Genomic DNA, 15,452 nt, shown 5'->3' with positions numbered 1-15,452 from the left:
TAATTAAATAAAGGAGTAAGGATTGAAGGATTTACAAAAGACTGCTATACTGGAAGGCCTGTTTCTGTGTTAAACAATCTAGCTAATTCTGTATGTGTTGACGTACTACTTGAGCCAAGGTAGAATGAGCCTGAATCCATAGCTACTGTAGCAGCAAGCACATGTTTAGTTGCCACATGTTTAGCTGCAATGACTGTAAGTTTAACTCTAATACATTTTTGAGAAAAAGTACATCCTTAAAATAGAATCATTTTGCTTAACAAGGAATACCATCATTAATGACATTTGTTTAGCTTACTTGAGTGTCTGCTATCCAGAAACTATGGCACCTCTACAGGGTGGACTTTACCTTGCCTGATACAGAGTGCACACTTTCTCTGTATTGACACATCCCACTTATCTAATTCTGGACATTTTTGCTGCTATCTAGCAAGAAACCACAGGCTTTAACCATCAAGGATGCTTAAGGACAGTTGTGACCAAACTCTTGTTCGAATGAGCCATATGCTTAGATGCCGTGAACCTCACGCTTATAAAGTTTAAGTTCAGACTCCCATTACTTCATATACATTTCAAAGGCTTGGAGATCACACTAATTAGAGAAAGTGAGGCCTGCAGATGCTGGCAATCAGAGTTGAGAGTGTGATGCTAGAAAAGCACAGCAGGTCAGGCAGCAGCTGAGGAGCAGGAGAATCAACATTTCAGGCATAAGCCCTTCATCAGGAATGAGGTTTGTGGGCTGGGGGGCTGTGAGATAAATGGGAGGGGGATGGGGTTGGCGGGGGGGGGGGGGGGGGGGGAAGGTAGCTGAGAAAGCGTTAGGTAGATGAAGGTGAGGGAGGAGGTGATAGGTCGGAGGTGGGCTGGAGAAGATAGATGGGAAAGGTGATGGACAGGTCAGGAGGGTGGTGCCAAGTTGGATGATACTAATTTCCTGTTTTATGACATTGGCTTGCAAGGCTTAACCAACTAAAACCATTCTGCAAAAACAGAGCAAGTTTGGTCTTGTCCAGCAAGCACCACTACCAAGGCATTGACATACTAAGTGAGTAAGAGTGAAACAGGACGCATCTGGTCCCAGGTGACAGGATTGCCCGAGCCTCCATTAGTAAATCAGCCTAACCGCATTACCATCAATTAGGAATACTGCAAATGTACTGGATCCAGATAATGGGTTACTGCCTTCTAACAGCTTGTGGCACCTTAACCTCAGAGCTTCTGAGATGAGGAAAATGATGATATTTAGGCCTCCAGTTTTCTTCTTCACAAAATGCACAGTGAAAAGCTGCCATGTGTGATTGCAGATGGATTTCAGATGTTATGGTAATTGTTATAGACCCATGAAGTGCTTTACAGTAGCCATCAAAGATCAGATAAGAGATAATTCCATTTAAATGTTTCCTATGTATTTCCTTATAACCATATTTCATCTTACATTGATATGGTACTTAATAATTCCATCTCAGCTCTTTTCTTCTGCTGTTGTCAGGTATCACAGTAGACATGTTATTGTGATATACCAATCTTTTTATTCATTCACAAGATGTGGGTAACATTGGCAATGCCAGCAATTAGTGCCCATCTTTTAGGAGTGAGCCACCTTCTTCAACTACTTGAGTCCGTGAACTAAGGACAAGCTCATGGCTTGTTAAACTATTTCAGAAGGCAGTTAAGAGTTGACCTCATGTTGGCCAGACTCCAAAAGGATGGCAGATTTTCTTCCTTAAAAAACTTTTGTGAATCAGATGGGATATTGAACTTCAATCCGGTAGTTTCATAGTCACAATTAGTACAAATAGTTTTTATCCTTATTTTTAGCCAGTTAATCAAAATTAAATATACTAGCTACCATGGTGGAAGTTTGGTTACCAAATTAATAATCAGTCCTCTGGAGTACCACACTAGCACAGACCCAGTTAAAAAATTAGAATGGTTTAAAGAAAATCCTACTGAGGATTGATTCCAAGGGCTTTGTGAAAAGCAAAAGTGGGATATCACAAACTGCTTCCAGTCAACAAGGTATTTCGAGGGGTAGTGGCTGTACATGCAGTTATTACATGAAATTAGGACTCAAGATATTAAGTGTAATAGATAAACATGAATGGAAGATTAGTTAACAGAGCGAAAACAGAAAGTAGGCACAAAAGATCATTTTCAGACTGGAAGGCTATGGCAAGGTACTACAAAGTTAATTACATTCCAGATCAATAACTTAGAGGAAGAAACTATGTGTAATGAAAACAAGTTTGCTGACAATAAAATGTTGTATGCGAAAGTATGTTTTGAGGAAAATTTAAACAGGCTGCAAGCAGATATGGCAAGTAAGAGAGTGAGTATGTTAGATTGAATATAATGTGAAGAAATGTGAAGTTATTCACTTTATAAGGATACATAAAAAATCTTTTCTAAATAGTGAAAAACTTGCTGCTAAATGCTATTACTCAGACATTACTTGATGAGCTTGTACATGAATCCTAGAAAGTTAACATTCAAACACAGCAAGCAATTCAGAAAGCAAACTGTATGATAACCGTTATTACAAAGGAATTAGACAATCAAAATTAGTAATTCTTATTGCAATTATATTGGCCTTGGCAGGACCAGCCTGCACCACTGCTACAGTTTCCATCTGTTTATCCAAGGAATTGTACACTATCCTTAGATCGAGAAGGAACAAAGATTTGGTTTAAAAATGGGGGAATTTACCTAAGATGATAGAATGAATAAACTAGCCTTATCTTCCCTCGAGTTTAGAACAATAAGAGGAGATCTTGTTTTAATATATGAAGTTCGAAAGGGATTTTCTGTTATAGCTGCTGGGGGTATAGAACTAAGGTCGCAATTTCAGAAAAAGGAATTAATCATTTAGGACTGAGATGATGAACAATTCTATCATTCAAAGGATTATTAATATTTGAAACACTCCCGAGAATTATGCACGCAGAGCCTTTGATGTTCAAGATAGAGCTCAACAGATTTGGGAGTATGAAGGGAATTATGGGACATGTAAGTGGTGCAAATTGTGGAGTTTAGGTAGAAGATCTAACTGAATGATGGAGCCAATGGAAGGCCCATGGACTTAACTCAGAGTCCCAGTAACAGGCAACCCCTGCCCTTGCTTCTATGTAGCATCACCCATAAAACCCCCTTGTCCAACCACGCACACCTCCAGCAATCTACCGTCCCTCTCCCCTTCACTGCCGCTGTGACTCACATTGGGCCTGGTACTCAGTGACTATCCTGGGCTTCAGTTGGGTGTTAAACTACAGACATTGCCTGCGTGGTGACAGTGTCATTTGCCTCTGATTGGTTGATGGGCAGGACATCCACCTCCAAGGCGCTTGATCATATGGTCTGTCAAGTACCTAAGTGGACCAGATATGGCTATTCTTTCTGAAAGGATGGTTCCCACTGATTCCAATGCCACTGCAAGTTTCCAGCCATTTAGTCAACCAGTATCTGTACCCAAAAAACACAAACAATTTAAAGTTTAATTTTGATACAAAACACCCATGCTCGGGCTTGATGCCTGGCCTGGGGTGCTAAACGTCAGCCTGTGGTATAGTGCAATTCAAATAGAGATAGAACATTCTCTGTGTTTCTGCCCCCTCTCCCTCTCTTTCTCTATCTCTTTTCCTTGTTTTCCCTCTCAAGATTACATGGACTTCTGCGCATTGCACTTATTCTTTAATCGTTAGTAGCAACAGGACTGGGACTGTCAAACTGATGTGTTTATACTCTTTGAATACATTTAATCTTTGTTGGCAAGGATGGTGCTGTCACTTTTAAAGCTCAGGTCCCTTGTGTTCCTTAACAGCCATCATTTTCTATTGACTGTATTTAAGCCTGGGTCTCTGGAGATAATGAGTGAAAACTGACACTGGTGTCAATCACTTTCATGTTTAATCCCTTCTCGGAGCTCAATAGTTTAAATTGGACTGACTATTCCTTCACAAACAGTCTCCCTGAGTTAGAAACAAATTGGTCATAATCCTGCACAGCAATTCCTATCGCTGCAACAGCTACTTTAGTTTAAAAAAACTATAAAGCTATTCTGAGTAAAACAATGTAGGGGTAGTGATTGAAGGAAATTACAGTCAGTGCTGACAAACTGCTTCTTGAAGGTGGTTCAGAACTAAGGGCACAATGAATTTCTTTTACTTAAACCGTGGCTTCATTCAGGCTCTCATATAATTTAGTGTGCATATAATATCTTCATATAAATAATACGTTATGAGGTCTCTTGTGGCACAATGGTAGTGTCCCTATCTCTGAACCAGAAGGCCCAGGTTCACATCCTATCTGTTCAAGAGGAATATAGTAACATGTCGGAAGCAGTTGATTGGAAAGTGCAAGTTGTTGTTGTCCTTTGTTGGTTTTACTTACTTTAAGGCAAACACTGAAAATGCTTTAACTAATTGCAATGATTATTTACCAATGGATGTTGCATTGTGAGGGGAGAAAGATCAACTTTATTTGCAGTCATGGCACTATGACACACACGGTGTTTTCTGAATGTTCAAAGGGATTACTTGTTTGTTTGTTTACCTGACATGCAAATATTACCAAATTCAGAAGGCTCCCTGAAGACAGCCTTGGCCAAATAGCAAGAGTGGCAAAATACCAAAGCAATTTGTTAAAGGCAAAGATTTAACCCTGCCGGTCGGCTCCTAATCATTATTAATTGCCTGAGATCGCAGACATTAATTTACCAATTGTAGCAACATGCATCTTGGGTTTGGGCATATCATCATACATCAAGTGGGACAGGTGTTATAATTCAACTGGTCACAGCTGGAGAAAAGACAGCCACCCACATGCAAGCAGCCTGGCAGCTCCACCACATCACAGGCACTGCTTCGGTTTACACGTAACTCAACCATTACACACTGCACAGCAATGCTATTGCTGCCATTACAAGCTGCTGTAAATAATCTCATTACTGCACCTTGAACAGTAATTTTTATGAAAATTATTATATTACCAACAAGCCAGTGCAATGATCATCATCAGTTTGAGTTGTCACGACTCACTTTGCTGTACAATTATGCCAAATCAATGTACGTAGAACTCTCCACAGTTATATCAGCCTGACGGCCACAGAACTGGAACTAGGTAAGATCCTATGCATAGAGCACAAGAGTAATTGTGACATTTCAGCTTTCTCCCAATTTGCAATGAAAAGCCGATTTGGCTTGACAACACTTGCTTCTGAATCATTGGTTGTTGATGTACCTACAATGCAGAAATGTGAAGGCCCAGGGCTGGAAACAAGAATCCAGAACTCATTTACTTCCTGTTTTAATTCCTCATTCATGCTGTGACACAGTGGAAGTTGCATCCAAATGGACTGACTGAGTGGAGTTGCCCAAATATACTTCTGGATACTTCCAGCTTCATGCCAGCCCTGAGTTTTAATGCGTACCTCACCCCATTTATAGTGACAAATGATGGCAACATTTTATTCCATTATGAGGTTGATTTGACCTCCATTTGATGTTATAACTACAGTACTCCACAGCAGAAACTGGCCATTGGCGTAAATATAGTCACTGTCACAGATTATTTTTAAGAGTTGCTTTTAAAGCTCAAAATTATTGTAGAAACCAGATTTTAAAAATGCATTTTTTTGTTTATTTCCCACTTGCCGACTGATCATTTCATACATTATTTTATGACTTATTAGGTAATCATAATGAAGTTACAAAGTTTAAATTCTGATCACTTTATTGGTTAGGAGGATAAACATTTAATTTACATGCAAAACGCAACAAAGAAAAAAATCACCAACATAACAGAAATGAATTATCTGGAAAAATCATATTGCTATTTGTGGGAACTTTGCTGTATGCAAGTAGATGCTGTATTTTTACACTATAACCATGATCATATTTTAAAAATTACTTCATTGGCTATGAAGTGATTTTTAGATGTCCTGCAGGGTGATCGTAAATGGTGCCACATAAATGCAATCTTCTGTTACGCTAACAATTTGGATCCTGGAAACGGTTCAACCACTCAGTTCAGTCCTTAAACAGGCAAGAAGAAGAAAGGCCATTCAGACCAACCTACTTATTCTGTTATCCAATTTCATTTATAGGATCCATTTGTTTTTTCAACACAAATTCCTGCCCCCACAGCTTCCCTGTATAAAAGAGTCATGCACACATTAACACTTTCAGGAAGACATGATGATTACTTCTGGGATATTGAGACCAACGCACCTTAACTACCTTCCTATGCTAGCAGATGTTGAAGTTCCTGATGTCCACAGCAAAAACATCCACTTCAAAGCACTCCACTAGCTGACAGCTAACAAAACACTCACATTGATTTAGGATTGCAAGCAAAAAAAAATCATGCTCTCTTCTGAATCCCACAATCCCCAGATTGGGGCGGACAAGTTGGTGACCACCCCTTCAGTCAGTGCAGTTCCCGGGGCTGATTGCAAACATCACGAACCAGGATTCAAACATTTACAGATGATCTGCTGCTTCAGAGCAGGCCTACTGAGTGGTGGCCTCATTAATAGCTCATCCCACTTCATTTCTATGTACCTTCCCATTCTCCCTATCTTTCCTCAGGAAACAATTCCAGACATGAAAGTTGGAGAATTTACCTGGTACCTGCTTCTCTGAGCCTTCATCAGCCTCCAGCATCACCACCATTTCTCCCCCTGCATACCGTACTGTTCCATGCTTCATCCACCCAAGCAGGCACTGCCAAACTGCCAGCCTCACCACACCATGATGGCTGCTAACTCAAACCAACTCAAACACCGTGCCAGACTTTCAGCACCTTAATTTGGAGTACAGGGATACTTGTGACCTGCAAGTCACTTTGTGTGCATGGACAGGCATGGAATGCATCTTATACCTTTTAGCTTAAATTCTTAGCACTGACTCATTTTGTGCTGACTTCAAGGCAGCCTGTCTCTCTGGCTTACAATGCTTCTCAGCACATAGGCTCCTTAGCCATAATTTGCAAGCTGAGGTACATTGGTGTCTAGTGCAGAGGGGCAGACAGACTGCTTTTCTTTTACTGTTCAGAACACTGTGGTAAACAAATGGCATGGATTTCAACCAAATGGCTATATCAGAATGTCAAGGAGGACTGATGAAGTGAAGGGGGACTGTAGTCTGTCGACTGCCACAGTCGGTTAAAGGGCTCATTCAATCTCAGTCGATCGGAAACCTTGCAGTCAAGGGATTGGGGTAAGGTCAGCCCTGCAGGCTAGTTGGGGTGTTGTGGAGACAGTTGTGTCGGAGTTAAGCCGCGTTGGGTTGCGACTGTCCTCCCAAGTCAATCTGGCAGCTGGGCACGGGCCACAACCGAGGATAGTCCGGACAGTCACAGGGAAAGTGGGTTGCTGATGTCTGTGATCAGACATCAGTGGGCTGGATCAGTCAGTGAATGATGATGTGAAATGGTCTAATTAGAAATGACAGAGTGGAATCTGATTGGTAATAGGAGGGAATGAGGAGATGTAGGTGGGGGAAGGGTTGGTACAATTCACAATCAGCCCAGTCTCGATGTGAGGAGAGTCAATGACCAATAAGAGCATGGGAATTCACACCAAATGACATTGCTTATTATGCAAAGTGCCTAACAGAAATGGGGAGGCTAAAACATAATGGTGGTACAGGAACAGTAACATAAAGGGGAACATGAAGAATGGGGGGAAATCGTCATTAGTCGCAAATGGAACCTGCAATTCACTCAAGAGCACTCCAAGTTTAAACTTTCTAACTTGGCGCTAACCATGTAGTTAGCGGACAAATTAGTTGCTGCCTCAGGCGCCTCCTGAGGGCACCTACATGCATCCAGTGATTACATAATGCCACCCATCAAACAGATGCTATTGAAAGGTCAATCTTTTGGCAACCAAGAACATTACATATTACTACCTCAAGAAACCATGCCTGCTACAGATTTTGTTTCAATTGGCCCCTCTGTTATTGCCAGATACACAAACCAATGCAGAGAAATGCTTCAAGTCCCTACTTGGCTTTGCCATTTCTGCAATGTTTTTCATAGCTGAAACATTGTGTTTCAGAGCTGCAATATTCCACACTTAACTGTAAGTATGCAATGACATGGTCTGTGACATTCAAAGATGGCTTTTTTTTTGGAGGAGGTGGTGCTGTAACAGTGGAAAAGTGTGTGATTTTCAAACTCCCAATGTAGCATTGGCACTTTGGCTCTGCAGCAAATATCTGCATAAACATCTGTAGCTCAAAGCTCCATATCAAGGTTGAGGACTGGCCTCTGAGTGAAGGTGAAGTCTCCAAGCCATATTGAGTGAGGGTGTGTAACAGATCATTTCATTGTAATAGATGTAATTGAATCAGGAGAACCAATATTGATGTGTCATTCTATTTCTGACATTCTCCACAGATTATGTGTTCACTCATCTCAGAGACTTCCCTTGGCTTTGTTCAAAATCACACAATTGAACAAGACATCAAGTAGGACATTGTCACCAGTAAGAAAAGGAATCTCCAGCAGTTACCACACAGTCTCTAGAGGGATGGTTGGCAAGTTAAGATCCTCCAAGATGCAGATCCCAAATCTGTCTGTCTCACTGCCCCTATCCCCAGCTCTCCAAAGCATAGTGCGAGTGGAGGCTAAAGGTTATCAGCACCATCATGTGTCACTTGTTGGAGCAGGACATTGGTGATCATCAAACAAACTAGAGGAAAAATCAATCTGAGATGCAAAACAAAAGGAATGAGATTATTGGAAGGAATTTGGAGTTAATTCAGAAATACGAGAGAGGGAACGAACAGCTTTGTCACACACTTAGCCTTGTAGATGGGACGTGGAAGGCTAAAGTGAGGCTAGTTGCTCATAATTTTCAAGATCGACAAGGTGACACATGGACTCTCCCATAAAAGGAAAAGTAATTTTTACAAGCGTTTTTAGTTCTTTTGAATACATACTCCTGGGATGACTATTCCAGATAAGCATGCTTGCTCATCACAGAAAGTTAATGTCACATTTCAAGAAGAAATAAACCAGCTGCAAAGTTTAGTTGGTCAGTTGAATTGGTTATGGAATAAAAGCGAAGTGCTGGAGTAACTCAGCAGGGCTGAGTGGAGTTCTGAGTTCTGGGCACCACATCGAATTCTAAAACTATAAGTAAATGTATCAGCTGATACTCTGTCAAGATCCTTCAGGATGTGTTTCAACCTACTCTTCTACATTCCATAGATAAGCATAACCTGAACACTCATGTCTGTTAAGACAGCTTGCCCATCCAGATATTAGTCTAGTAAACCAGCTCTCAACTGCTTCTAATGCATTTACATCTTCCCTTTAAATAAGAAGATCCATACTGTGCACAGTACTCCAAATGTGGTCTCATCAGTGCCCTGTATAACTGAAACATTACCGCAGTACTTTTGTATTCAATTCCACTTGTAATAAATGACAAAACTTTGTTAGCTTTCCTAATCATTTGCTGGATCTAGATGCTAACCTTTAGCCAATGCATGCACTAGGAGATCCAGGTCTCTCTAGCTCTTCCCATTCTCAGTGCCGGCCTCCATCTAATTACAGTTTACTGGATCCTACTAGAATTTGCTTTGGAGAAGAGAAGGAATTATTTGTTAAAAGTGGAAACTTTTTTCCAGGATAAGAACAAGCTGGCAATGCTGATAATGGCGGAGAAGCACAGCTACTGGTCTTGACTCCAAGGGCCCATTTGTCAAGAACTTTCTCTTGAAATGAGACAAAACGATGGACTGAGTCTGATGGACATAAATGGGCGAGGTGTTAATGGTGACAGGATCAGGAGAAGCAGTGACACATCTCGAGTAAATAAGGAAGGCAGGAAGGACTAGTATTTTGGAAGGATGAGTAGTGAGTGAGTAAGAACACAGTATACAACAGGGGGAGCTGCAGTTCCTATGCCTCGAAGATGTAGGTACAGTAGTGAGTCTGTGAGTATGGGGTAGCAGAGAGATGAAGGTGGATTACCCTTGTGGAGGGAAGAAGATCACTAAGTTTCTTCCTGCACTGCTGGGCATTCGCTTTAATTTCAGACTCCCTGACTGACATGGGGCTACATACAATAGGATCCTTGTCTTAAAATAGGGAGCAACTAACATACGCTAGTGCGTTATCCTGCAAGGCCAACTAATAATCTTACATTGGTTTTCGATATAATTTTTAGCACAGTCGGGATTAATTAACAAAAGTTGATCATGGCTTTCTGAGGCTTGCAATTATTAAGCAGTTATTTATTTAATGATATTTAATTCAAGACAAACAGCCCGCTTGATTGGAACCTCATACTCTGTGTTCAATATTCGCTTCCTCTACTGACAATGTATGTTGGCATTAGTGTACACCTCATAAAAGATGAAAATGTGTTGCTGGAAAAGCGCAGCAGGTCAGGAAGCATCCAAGGAGCAGGAGAAATGACATTTCAGGCATGAGCCCTTCTTCCTCATGCCCGAAACGTCGATTCTCCTGCTCCTTGGATGCTGCCTGACCTGCTGCGCTTTTCCACCAACACATTTTCAGCTCTGATCTCCAGCATCTGCAGTCCTCACTTTCAATGCGTAAAAGATACCTGGTATCAATTCATCAAGAGTAATCTGAAAGCGCTCACTTACAAACTTATGGTCTCTGCACTTAGAAGGACAAGGCAAGCAGATACATGGTAACATCATCAACCTACAAATCTCCTCCAAGCCACAAACCATCCTGACATGGACCTAGATCACCATTCCTTCACTGGGTCTAAATCCTGAAACTCCCTAGCACGCTGTGGGTGGACCTTGCCCCAATGGAAACATAGAAAGTAGGAACAGGATTAGGTCAGCCATTTGGGTCTGCGCTGACATTCAATATCATCATGGCTGATCATCCAACTCAGTTCCTGCTTTTGCCCTAAGCCCTTTGATCCCTTTATTCCCAAAAACTATACCTACTACTTGAAAATATTCAGTGCTTTGGTCCCAGCTACTTTCCGTGGCAGAGAATTCTTCAGGCTCACCACTTTCCGGGTGAAGAAATCTGTCACCAGCCCAGTCCTAAATGTTTGCCCATTTCAGATCTTGTATCCTTGGACTGTAACCTCAGGTTCTGGACTCCCCAGTCATCAGGAGAACACTGCCTGAATATACTGTGTACTGCAGTGATTTCAGGAAGCAACTCACCACCTTCTGAAGGTCATTTAGAGATGGATAGTAAATGCTATCCGAGCTAGCAAGGCCCATATCCCGTGAATGAATGAAAAATCTTCCATTACCTTTTAAATAATGATAACAATAAAAATTTTGCTATCAATACCAATATGCTGTAATGTGTTTTATAACCTTAAAAGTCACTTATCATTCAGAAATTCTTCTTTGCTATCCAAATATTGCAAATTGTGATTATATAAGTAGTATTCATGGAAGGATTTGGTCCCTCACAAACAATCAAGTTATTCAGCTTGAAAACATAAACAGTGTTTTCTGTTATTATGAAGACAGGAGCCACGATTTCCCTTTTGGTCCAGCACACAACATCAAGTTCTTCTGTTTGGCTCTTTTAGATAATTGCTGTGAATGCTGGGATGTGATCATCAATGACTGGGCTAATATTTATTGATCATCCCTAGTTGCCTTTGAAAAAGTCGTGGGCAGCTGTCTTCTTGAACTTCTGCGGTCTTTTTGCTGTAGGACAACCCAAAATGTCTTTCAGGAGGAAATTCCAGGATTTTGACCCAGAGACACTGATGGAATGGCAATGTATTTCCAAATCAAATCCGCATGACTTGGAGGGGTCCTTGCAGCTGATGATGCTCCCATGTATCTCCCATGTATCCCTTGTCCTTCTAGATGGAAGTGGTCATGGGTTTGGAAGATGCTGTTTAAGGAGCTTTGGTGAGTTTCTGTTTAAGATAGTTCTCACTGGTGCTACTGATTGTCAGTTCTGGAGGGGAGTGGATGTTTGTGGATTTGGTGTCAGGATTAGAGTAGTGCTGGAAAAACACAGCAAGTCAGACAGCATCCAAGAGCAGAAAAATTAACGTTTCAGGCCAAAGCCCTTCATCAGGAATTGTGGATTTGTGTATTTGGTGGCTATCAAGCAGACTGTTTTGTCCTGGATGGTGTCAACTTTATGAGTGTTGTTTCTGCTGTATCCATACAAGTGGGAGCTATTCCATCACACTCGTGACTTGGCCACTTTGATGGTTTTATGGTATTAGAAAGTGAGTTACTCAATCAGAATTCCTAACCTCTGACTTGTTCTTGCAGCCACAGTATTTATATGGTGAGTACAGTTCAATTTCTAGTCAATGGTAACCGACAGGATGTTGACAGTGAAGGATTTTTTAATGGGAATACTATTTAATGTCAAGGGGAGGTAGTTATATTTTTTGATGTTGAAGATGAACATTGCCTGACATTTGTATGGCGTGAATATTTCTTGTCATTTTCCAATCCATTTTTGGAAATTGTCCAGGTCTTTTTAAATTTAAAAGTAGACTGCATCAATACGTCAGGAGTTAGGAATGGTGCTGAACACTATGCAATCATCAGCGAACATCCCCACTTATGCTCACAAAGAATAAAAGCAAAACAAACATACACAGCTTTCTCTCCTCCGAGGCTGATATTTCCTAAATGGCTCCATCTGTCTTCAACAAATAAATATTAAAAGCATTAGTTGAACAACACACACCTTTGGGTCAAAATCATTTATTTCACTCAAATACCTATCATATTTATCATCCTATAAGAACAAAATTAAAAACGATATTAACTTGACAGTAAATGAAAACAGAGAATATTAATATAAAGAAATCTTAAACATTGAAAATAATCATTTCTAAAGATAGACAAATTCAGAACTTTCAAAGTATTTCATTACTGACTTTGACTGTTGGAATTCACAAAATTAAAAACAATACTAAGAATGTGGCGGGACATATCATTGCCTTTCTACTGATGTTCCATTTTGTAGAAAATGCAGTCTGGATGTTTAGGCGACACTATGCATATTAACACTGGTTGATAAATTCTGGCATTGGTTTCACACTATTTCACACTGATGATTGAAAACTTTCAACTTGACTATAATTAGACATTATTACACTAAATTATAGTTAGTTCATGCTTTGATATAAGAACCTTCAGCAGAAGATTTAGTGATACCAGTGAGAATGTTAAAAAGGCCGTAGACTTCTTATGTGGCTCAGAAATCACCTAGCCTGCTGTCACAGGCAGTCAAAAGTGTATGCTATGTCAAAAGAAGATCCTGAAAATATTAAGTGACGATTAAGGGTCTTCCTATCATTTGGCAGTGTATTGTGATGTACTAATACTGCAACACAGGGTAATACATCCTCAGGCCTGACATTGATTCCTTTTCATCTGAGCTTTCAACATAATTATGTGTCTCATTGCAACCTTCCTTCAAAACGCCTACAGCCTGAAAGATGAGGGCTGAAGTGGGGGTGGTATGGAGGGGTGAAGAAATGAAGCCCACCGTACCATGATTACTTTGGGCTAAACATGCTTTTCAAAATCAGTGCTGCTACAGACATTAATAGTTGCTCGCATGCAAAAGAAGGTTATATAATTAGCAATGGCCACATTCCATGAAAGAATTTTTTTAAAAATTAGAAATATAAGGCTCATTTATGTGAAGTAATGATTTTACAGGCTACATTAAAAAAGTGGTGAATAGATGCTTTGTGAACAGTGAATACAAACTATCCTAAATGCGTGACAGAGTTTTTCAAATTGTATTTAACACAGGATACTCTTAAGACAGGCACAATAGTTGACAACATTTAGTGAATATTTGGTTGGATTAAATAATTTCCGTAGCCATTTATTGCATTGTCAGAATATATTTTCTCTTTGAAATACACTGAGCCAATAATCCGTTTACTGTTGTCCTGTGAGGCTCATAGAAGTTTGAATGCTTTATTCACTTTCTGAATTATCACAGTACCTGCTTTCATTCCATCTGAGGCTGTTGCATTGATGGAGTTGCCACAAAAGCACTTTCTGGCTCCCCTGATGGCTGAGAAAGCTTACCTCAACTGTTGAACAATGCATGCCAGAAAGGTCCCAGACTTAACCCCAAGACTCTGATGAGCTTGCTGATCTTAGTTAGGTTAAAGGGGACACTATCAATGATACCTTGAACATGAAATTTGAAGCAAGTACAATCACAAATGTTTTGGCTCAGTGACCCTTGTTGAAACTGTAGACATTGACCTTTACCAGGACTGACATGGAAACCCAGAAACTGCAACACATTTCTGTTGACACACAGTTTCATTTCATGGGAACACAGATCAGAGATTTACACACAAACAACCTCTTCTCTGACCATATAGGAGCAGAATTATAAGATATAGGAGCAGAGTTAGGTCATTCAGCTCATCAATAATGACTTATGTTTCTCAGCCCTGTTCTCATGCCTCCTCCCACAATACTGGCCCCTGCAGAACACCACTTGTCACCCACTGCCATCCTGAGAAAGTTCCTTTATCCCTACACTCTATTTTCTGCCAGTCAGCCAATTCTCTATCCATGCCAGTAAGTTGCCCCCTAACACCATTGGCTCTTATCTTATTTAGCAGTCTCCTGTGCGGCACCATCTCAAGGCCTTTTGGAAATCCAAATCGATCACGTTCACTGGCTTTCTTTCATCTAACATGCCCAGTACCTTCTCAAATAAATCTAACAGAGCCTTCAAGTGCTCCATAATCTCTTCTTTAACAATGGGCTCTTTGCCAACAACTGAAGTCAGGCCAACTGGTCTTCTGGTTTCCTGTTTTCTGCCTCCCTCCTTTCTTAAATAGAGGTGTTACATTAGCCATTTTCCAGTGCTCCCACCACCACAACTCCTGTGATTCCTGAAATATCACCACTAATATCTCTACAATCTTCCCAACTATCTCCCTCAGTACTCTGGGAGGTAGTCCATCTGCACTAGTTATTTTATCCATCTTTCAGCTTCCCCAGCACATTCTCCTTAGTGATAGCCTTGACACTCACATCTTCCCCCTGGTTCTCTCAAAGTTCTGGTATACCACTGGAGTCCTCCACTTTATAGACTGATGCGAAGCACCTATCCAGTTCTTCTGCCATTTCTTTATTCCCCATTATTACTTCTGCAGCCTCATTTTCCAGTGAGCCAATGTAAACTCTTGCCTCTCTTGTACCGTTTAGACATCTAAAAAGTTTCTTGCAACCTTCTTTTATATTACTAGCTAGCGTATGCTCATATTTCACCTCCTCCCTCCTTATATTGTTTTAGTTATCCTCTGTTGATCTTTAAAGGCTTCCTAATCCTTTGGCTTCCCACAATCTTCGCCACATTGTATGCTTTTTTCTTTTGCTTTTCAGTGGAACCTGATTTCTCTTGCCAGCCATGTTTGCCTCATCCTCCCCTTCATATGTTTCTTCTTTCTTGGGATGGATTTCTGTTGTGCC

Source organism: Hemiscyllium ocellatum, chromosome 5 (assembly GCF_020745735.1).
Source record: "Hemiscyllium ocellatum isolate sHemOce1 chromosome 5, sHemOce1.pat.X.cur, whole genome shotgun sequence".
In the NCBI taxonomy this organism is placed as follows: domain Eukaryota; kingdom Metazoa; phylum Chordata; class Chondrichthyes; order Orectolobiformes; family Hemiscylliidae; genus Hemiscyllium; species Hemiscyllium ocellatum.
Note: the sequence above shows the minus strand (reverse complement) of the source record.